The sequence below is a fragment of the Diadema setosum genome, chromosome 22 (genome assembly GCF_964275005.1).
Source record: "Diadema setosum chromosome 22, eeDiaSeto1, whole genome shotgun sequence".
NCBI classification, from domain to species: domain Eukaryota; kingdom Metazoa; phylum Echinodermata; class Echinoidea; order Diadematoida; family Diadematidae; genus Diadema; species Diadema setosum.
This window is the reverse complement of record NC_092706.1, coordinates 7,749,734-7,758,643: the sequence shown is the minus strand read 5'-3', so window position 1 is coordinate 7,758,643 and position 8,910 is coordinate 7,749,734. Positions and strand designations below refer to the sequence as shown.

Below are 8,910 nucleotides of genomic sequence, written 5' to 3'. Positions count from 1 at the left end.
TTAGGGGGTCCTTTGAAGTCTAGTGTAAAGAAATTTCTTGCTTTTATTCCCGATCTTTTTATATGAAAAGAAAGGCAAATTCCAGACGATTCGTATAATATATGTATTTAAAATCATGTATGAGTAAAACTAATGCTACGTTCACAAAAAGAAAGGCCTCCGCACAGGAAGAGTCGAAAAACAGGTATACGACGGTTCGGAGATCGCACTCTCAGTACGCGCGGTCATCCGAACTGACGTATCGGGGTGATACGTCAGTTTGCTGAACGCGCGTACCGAAAGTGCGATCTCCGAACCGACGTATCCTATTCTTATAACACGCGCGTCTATGCGATATGCATGGTTACGTGGTATGTATCTGTAAAACGAGTGATTTCGTGCATATTTTTGTGTGAATGCAACTATTCTGTGTCATAATTTCATAAGATGTAGTACAAATACGTCCAAGGTCTAGTTTTGGCATGCATGATGAAACACTGTTAGGGGAGGGGGAGGTTCCTCTGCAGATTTTTTGTTTGTTTGTTTGTTTTGTTTTGTTGGGGTTTTTTGACATGAATTACGCTTCAGGCATCAGACGAGAGTTCCTTTGACGTAAAAACAAACAAACAAACAGACAAACAAACAATCAAAAAACCCACTCCATGTTTAGGACACATTATCTTTGATCAGTTTGTATCTAATTTGTATCACGCAAAAAGTGGTTACACTATACATGTAATGTGAAAGAGGAGGGGCCTATGAAATTATTGCTTTTTCATTGCAGCCTGCCTCTTCTTTTTCCTCTCATTTCATCTTCTCATTGCTCTCCTCCACCTCGTCTCTTTCCCTTGCAACACTTTAACCCTCTCTCCCACTCTCCAATACTGTAAACAAAAGCCAAAATCACACATCCAAGCCTTGTTATTCTTTGTGATAATTCATGCCGCAATCATGACTGTAATGACCCAACTTTCATTCTTTCTAAGCTGCCATGATGAATACTGTACATTTTAACCCATGAATAAAGATTTTCTTTTACAGCTCACATGCATGGCAGACATAACTCATGATCATTCAGTTGGGTAAAACTCAATTATCAGCTTGCTCATCAGAAATAACAAGCAAAAAAATTACTTAGCCACACGTCTGTCTCACATTATTGGTTTATATACGTTCAGGACTCTGAAACAGATGCAAATTAATTTTCTACGCAGAAACATCCACACACACAAACATGGATTGTACTTGTTCACACAAATAATAAAAGGTGTATTGTCCTACAGACCCCTACAGACTTAAATGATATTCAAGTAGTACTATGAATATCATTTCAGTTCCAATTATATATGCTGACATTTTAGTGTGCATAACATTATGATTTCCTCACGATATGAGATCACAGTACATAGAAGAGAAAAACAAGACAAAACAAAGAAAGTGAGTCTTGAGGCAAGGCTGCATTAAAATGCAGCAATTTTTATTTCATAATCAATCCATATCTCACATCCAAAAAGAAAAGAAAAGGAATGAACATGTTCTTAACTACAATGGTAAAATTTCATAAAAATTTTTTGAATTTACAGAATGATCAAGATGTCTGTGGTAAAATAAATATTGATTTAAATTCATTGATAATGAATATGTCCTTTAATACAATGGTTACATTTCCTCGAGATTTTTAAATGTGCAAATCAAAATGTCTTTGGTTAAAGAGATATTGATCTAAATCAATTGTTAAACCGATTTTAACATGAAAAAATTGTACACAATACAGTTTATATTGAAAAACATTCTGAAACATTCATCAGATGGAAATGGCTTAAAGCAGAAGGCCAACTTCCTCCTAATATTAGTGAATCTCTAATAACTCAGGTCTTAGGGCTAAAAAAAAAAAGTACATTGTATGATTTGAGTTGTTATTATGTGCATGTTTGTGATTGTACTTTCATTTCGATATAACAGTAATATCTACGCAACGGTCCTACAGAAATCAAACCACATTTGGAAGGAGGAATAAAGCTGTTACATGTACATCTTTCACATGAAAAAATGTGACAATTATTGTTAAAGAAATATCAAAGCTTATGATATCATAGAATATTTAATAGCTATAGAATAGACAAATCATAACATGGCGAATTGTGGTGGGGAGATAAATTATCAAAAATTTGAATACATAGACTAAATTGCTTTTGCATGCACAAACAACTGTAGGCACCATAGGCAAGCAATAATTAGGGAGAAGTTGGTCAGAGCTGACATTTTGCTGGGATGGATCTGATGTCTGATGGTGCTTCATTGTTCAATTCTGGTACAAAGTGTGTATTGGTATCTCTTGAATGCGGTCCATGTTCTTGGTGTTGCCAACTGGAAATGAAGAAAACAAAAAGGAAAACAAGATACACATGGTGCATAAATATTACATTTGTTTTATCATATTTATTAAAAGACTGAATTTATCATTTCTTTGAAAGGACAAGATGTCATCCAGCTTACAACTCATGGTGGATCCATGCGTGGACATATGGGATGTAAGATGCCCTTGTTGTTTTTGTTTTTTTTTAACAAAAAATCAACAGAAAAAACTGGAGGACGTGCATGTGGTCCCCCCCCCCCCACACACACACTTTACAGAATTCCTGGACCCACCCCTGACAACTGTAAAAAAAAAAGTAATGGTACATATTAGCCAGGATGCTACATTCTATGCTTGTGTATAGTTGATATCATCCTTTTTATTTGTCATCATATGACAGCAATAGCATCATTTATTCCGGATTACTAATGGTTATTCCAACAAGATTGAGTCAGCAATATCTGGTTGGGTTTCCCGATTAGATTAAGTGCTTTACAAACACTCACCAGTGAGAAGTTGCAGGTCAGAGATGACATTCTGCGGGATGGATCTGACGGTGCTTCATTGTTCAATGCTAGCATATCTCTTGAATGCAGTCCATGTCCTTGGTGATGCCAACTGGAAATGAAGAAACAAAAAGAAAAACAAATACACATGGTGCACAAACATCTTATTTGTTTCCATTATATTTATTGAAAGATTGACTTTATAATTTCTTTTACTAAGATTAACCTTTTAATAGCACAATTTTCAGGTAGCCCTTTGTAAATGTCCACAAACAAGAGTTGTTTTTTTTTTTGCCCAGCAGAGATCGGACAGATTGATGATCTGCATCAATGCAAAAGCAGTCAAACGGTACATGCATTCTCATTTGAAAATTGCTCATAGATTATCACTCTGCTTGGAAGGTCCAGGTACAATTTGCAGACAAGCTACATTCTCCAGTTGTGTGTTAGCCATTTGCTACAATATGACAAGAAGGATAACATGTCATCCAGATTGCAACCAGTGGTTAATTCATGTGGGGCACATCAGGTGTAAGATACCCTTTATTTTTGTCTTTTTTTAACAAAAGAAATAAACAGAAAAACTGGAGGACGTGCGTGTGCCCCCCCCCCCCCCCAACTTTCACAGAATTCCTGGACCCACCCCTGACAACACAAACACTGGTACATGGTAGCCAGGATGCTACATTCTTTGCTTGTGTGTAGTTTATGCCATCCTTTTTAATTGCTATTAAAGTGTATAAGACAGCAATAGCATCATTTAATCTTAATTACTAATGGATATTCCAACAAGATTAATGCAGCAATATCTGGTTGGGTTTCCCAACAAGATTAAGGCTTTACAAATACTCACTAGTGAGAAGTTGGTCATAGCTGACATTTTGCTGGGATGGATCTGATGGTGCTTCGTTGTTCAATTCTGGTATTGGTATCTCGTGAATGCAGTCCATGTCCTTGGTGATGCCAACTGGAAATGGAGAAAACAAAAAGAAAAAAGAAAATACACATGGTGCATAAATATTACATTTAAAAAAAAAATCATATTTATTGAAAGATTGACTTTATCATTTCTTTCAAAGGACAAAATGTCATCCAGATTACAACCCATGGTGGATCCACGCGGGGACACATAGGGTTTAAGATGCCCCCCTTTTTTTAACAAAAAAAAAATTAATAGAGAAAGACTGGAGGACGTGCATGTGGTCCGCCCCCCCCCCCCCCAATTTGCAGAATTCCTGGACCCACCCCTGAAAACTGCAAAAAATACTGGTACATGGGAGCCAGGATGCTACATTCTATGCTTGTGTATAGTTGATGTCATTCTTTTTATTTGCTATTATATGGCAACAATAGCGTCATTTAATCCGGATTACTAATGGATATTCCAACAGAATTGATTCAGCAATATCTGGTTGGGTTTCCCTACAAGGTTAAGGCTGTACTAACACTCACCAGTGAGAAGTTGGATGGAGCTGACATTCTGCTGGGATGAATCTGACGGTGCTCCTTCATTGTTCAATACTAGCATTGGTATCTCAGGAAGGCAGTTGATGTCTTTTTTGATGCCAACTGTAAATGAGGAGAACAAAATATGCATAGCCCATGTTTATTTTATTGTTTCTATCAGATTTTTTTTTTTAAAGATTGAATTTTTTTATTTTTTTTATTTAGAATAACCTTTTAATACCACAAATTTCAGAAAACCCTATTTAAATGTCCATAAACAAGAGGTTTTTTTCTGCCCATCAGCAGAGATCGGACAGACTGGTGATCTGCATTAATGCAAAAACAGTCAAACAGTACATGTATCCTCATTTGAAAATTGCAAATAGATTATCACTCTGCTTAGAAGGTCCAGGTACAATTGGCAGACAAGCTACATTCTCCAGTTGTGTGTTAGCCATTTGCAACAATATGACAAGAAGGATAACATGTCATCCAGATTGCAACTAGTGGTTGATTCATGTGGGGCACATCAGGTGTAAGATACCCTTTATTTTTTTTTTTAACAAAAGAAATGAACAGAAAAACTGGAGGACATGCGTGTGGTCCCCCCCCCCCCCCCCGCCAACTTCACAGAATTTCTGGACCCACCCCTGACAACTGCAAAAAGCACTGATACATCGTAGCCAGGATAATACATTTTTTGCTTGTGTGTAGTTTATGTCATCCTTTTTAATTGCTATTAAAGTGTATAAGACAGCAATAGCATCATTTAATCTTAATTACTAATGGATTTTCCAACAAGATTAGTGCAGCAATATCTGGTTGGGTTTCCCAACAAGATTAAGGCTTTACAAACACTCACTAGTGAGAAGTTGGTCAGACACATTTTGCTGGGATGGATCTGATGGTGCTTCGTTGTTCAATTCTGGTATTGGTATCTTGTGAATGCAGTCCATGTCCTTGGTGATGGCAACTGGAAATGAAGAAGACAAAAAGAAAAGAAAATACACATGGTGCATAAATATTACATTTTTTTTAATCACATTTATTGAAAGATTGACTTTATCATTTCTTTGTCATCCAGATTACAACCCATGGTGGATCCGCGCAGGGACACATGGGGTTTAAGATGCCCTTTTTTAAAACAAAAACTAAACAGAGAAAAACTGGAGGATGTGCACTTGGTCCCCCCCTCCCCTCCAAATTTAGAGAATTCCTTGACCCACCCCTGACAACTGCAAAAAATACTGGTACATGGTAGCCAGGATGCTACATTCTATGCTTGTGTATAGTTGATATCGTTCTTTTTATTTGCTATTATATGACAGCAATAGCATAATTTGATCCGGATTACTAATTGATATTCCAACAAGATTGATTCAACCATATCTGGTTGGGTTTCTGAACAAGATTAAGGCTTTACAAGCACTCACCATTGAGAAGTTGGTCAGAGCTGACATTCTGCTGGGATGGTCCATGGATCTAAAGGTGCTCCTTCACTGTTTAATACTAGCATTGGTATCTCTGGAATGCAGCTGATGTCCTTTTTGATGCCAACTGTAAATGAGGAAAACAAAATATACATAGTGCATATATTTTTCACTGTTATTATCATATGTCTTTTAAAGTTGAATTTATCTTTTTTTTTGTTAAGATTAACCTTTCAGTAACACAAATTTCAGATAGCCCTATGTAAATGTCCACAAACAAGAGTTTTCATTTTTGCCCATCAGCAGAGATCGAACAGACTGGTGATCTGCATTAAATGCAAAAGCAGTCAAGCGGTACATGCATCCTCTTTCCATGGTCAATGGCATGTGCTTATGAAGAATACAAAAACATCATTGGAAGTAAGGCAAAAAAATAGCATTTGCTGATAGGCTTACAAACTCTTTTGTTACGTATAGGGCACCCGAATGGTGTCAGCAAGTCAATTTTTTTTTTAACTCAGTCTTGCTGGCTACACACATAGATCTTCAGTTTTGCAGCAAAACAAGAGCATTATGAAATTGGAAAAAGTAACTAACACAAAATACAAGCAGATGTGACACAGAAAAAGACAAGATACTGATAGAAGGTCTAATCTGTTCATTATTTTTCTTTTGTAGGCATAACACAAATAAACATGAATTAAGGCTACACAAGTACACGCTCATGTCTTTATTTTGAAAACATGGTATACCAGGTTGTGCTGTATATGAGTTGACACCATGAAAACCTAATATACCTTGGTAGTACCAGGCACTACTTATAATTAGCTACTTCTAACATTGCAGCACAGTTATGAAGTTATTAGAGGCATTGAATAAACACACACACTGTATACTGTCCATACTTTTACTACAAGTATGTATTCATTTGTGTGCGCACAATCTTACCTAAGTCCGACAGGTAAATGTTATCATCATCGTCATAATCAGAAGTATCATCTTCGTCACTGCTGTCTGCGGTGCTTGTGTTTCCATCATCGCTACTGCTTTCAGAATTCTCTCCCCCATACACAGCAGTAACTGTGCCTTTCCACAGTTTCCTGTGCCATTGCATTGACACACGAACTCCAAGTGGGAAGTCGTGGGAAGCATGCCCTTCCTGAATTTCAGCTGATCAACAGCTACGGTATTTCTTGTACAAATGTACCATCTTTGTCCCAAAGGACTTCAACATCTGTTGGTTTCCCTGAGGACAAAGACCTGTAACAAACAAAAACAAAAACATTCACTACAAGTTTATTAAAACAATATTTTATATTTTAGCAGAAATGCTTTACCTCAAGCCTATCTAGTGGTCTATTTTTACATTGATCATAAAAATGCAAAAGCACAATTCAACTCATTTTATAAATGGATAGAGGGCGAAGATTCCCTGTGCTTATGGTACTGCAAAACTACTCTCTAGAATGTGTGGGCACTATAGCCTAGCTAGGATAGATCTGACAATTGGAACATTGCATTTAGACCTCATAACTTATATTTTAATTGTAGTGGAACATCAGCGTATTACTATTCCACAGGAGGGGCTTACTCGAGTACTGCCCTCTGGCCTGTTAACACACTAAAACCTTCATTGCAGTGATTTTAATATTACGGAGACTTGGCACTCACAGTCACAGTGACAATGCATGCGATAAAAACATACTCGGTACCGGTACCGTACAAAGCATTTGCAGTTGGCTAGATCTCTGAACAGCACACATGTATTTATGGGCCAGCATAATTTAATCCTACTCCTAGAGTCCTAGGAATCCTAGTATCAGATAAATTTACAGACGTTGGTAAAAATATTCATTTTTACTATAGCCAGTAGGCCCTATAGGCCCTACTACTAGATCCTTGGCTTACATTGGCAAATTCACATGAGATACATCAAGTTACACTCAGATTTGGGTGTTTTTCTTTGTGTGTGTACTGTTTGCAAGCTTGGGGCTCAATCGGCCATAGTAGAACCTATCATCGCATCAGAACTGTAGGGCCCTACACTCAATGATGAACCAGCGATTAGCGCCTCTCTCTAAATTGTTGGCTGGTGACTACGTACTTGTTAGGCTCGTCTACTCTTAGTCTTATACTTCGCTTAGTAATCTCGTACTTTTTGTGGTAATTCCCAAACAACTCACCCTGAAGTGTTAACAGTTTGGCATTGCCCACACCCACTACGTATGAGGTCCATATAAGAACCATAAGCACATAAAGCCAACTCAACGAGATCATTGTGAACGTTGTTTTGTAGACTAACGTTAGGGTCTATGATTTGAACCCTATACTTTAATACGGGTACTAGAGGATCCCTTTGTACCCACATATTTATCTATACACAGGACTACACCTAACAACACAACGAAATATTTTGGAAAACCCACGACAATCTGCGTATTTATCTTGACAAGTGACAATCTTACGGATAGAGCTTGCTTGGGTCTGTTCATTTTATTTGAAATTGCATGATTTCATAGCTACTCATTATAAAACTCACCGGTTCTGGGGAAGGTCCGGTTGACGCTCCATCGTCTGCTTCTGCCACTTCTGGCTGATACGACACCTTCTCTGAACGCGACTGGAAGATTCGCGCCCACCCGAACCGACGTATAGCGATACGTCGGTTCGGATGGACGCCTTCAGCCAATTCGCGTTCAGGCAAAATGACGTATATCAAATTTCTCTATTAAAAACACAAAATCCGGTTTCCAAATTTTGTGAGTAGAAAAAGTGTGTGCTGGGCTTTCTTAAAACGGCAAAATCTGAAATTCGAAAAATTTACCGAATTTTGACATATACGACGGTTCGGATGGTCGCCGACGATATATATATATATATATATATATATATATATATATATATATATATATAATGAAGAAACAAACTGATAATACATTTTTGGCCAATAAAGTATGAGTTTATTCCTCTCAAATTTTTGGCGTCCTAGTTGATATAATCTATTCCAAGGGAGTGTCATATAGGCCTATTTGATTTGTAGAAAGTTATGGGGTACTGCATTATCCTCAGAAGGAACTTTGTTCTCCATTATTTAGATACCAATCAGACGACAGCACTCACACCAATCCACAAACACACACACACACACACACACAAACATACACACATATACACGCACACGATGTAATATGAA

The 8,910-nt window shown here is 37.4% G+C and overlaps 1 pseudogene; it reads right to left on the bottom strand.

The window, feature by feature from the left end:
* Window positions 1–2,909: 2,909 nt before the first annotated feature.
* Window positions 2,910–8,305, bottom strand: LOC140245593 (uncharacterized; annotated as a pseudogene).
* Between the last annotated feature and the right edge of the window lie 605 nt (window positions 8,306–8,910).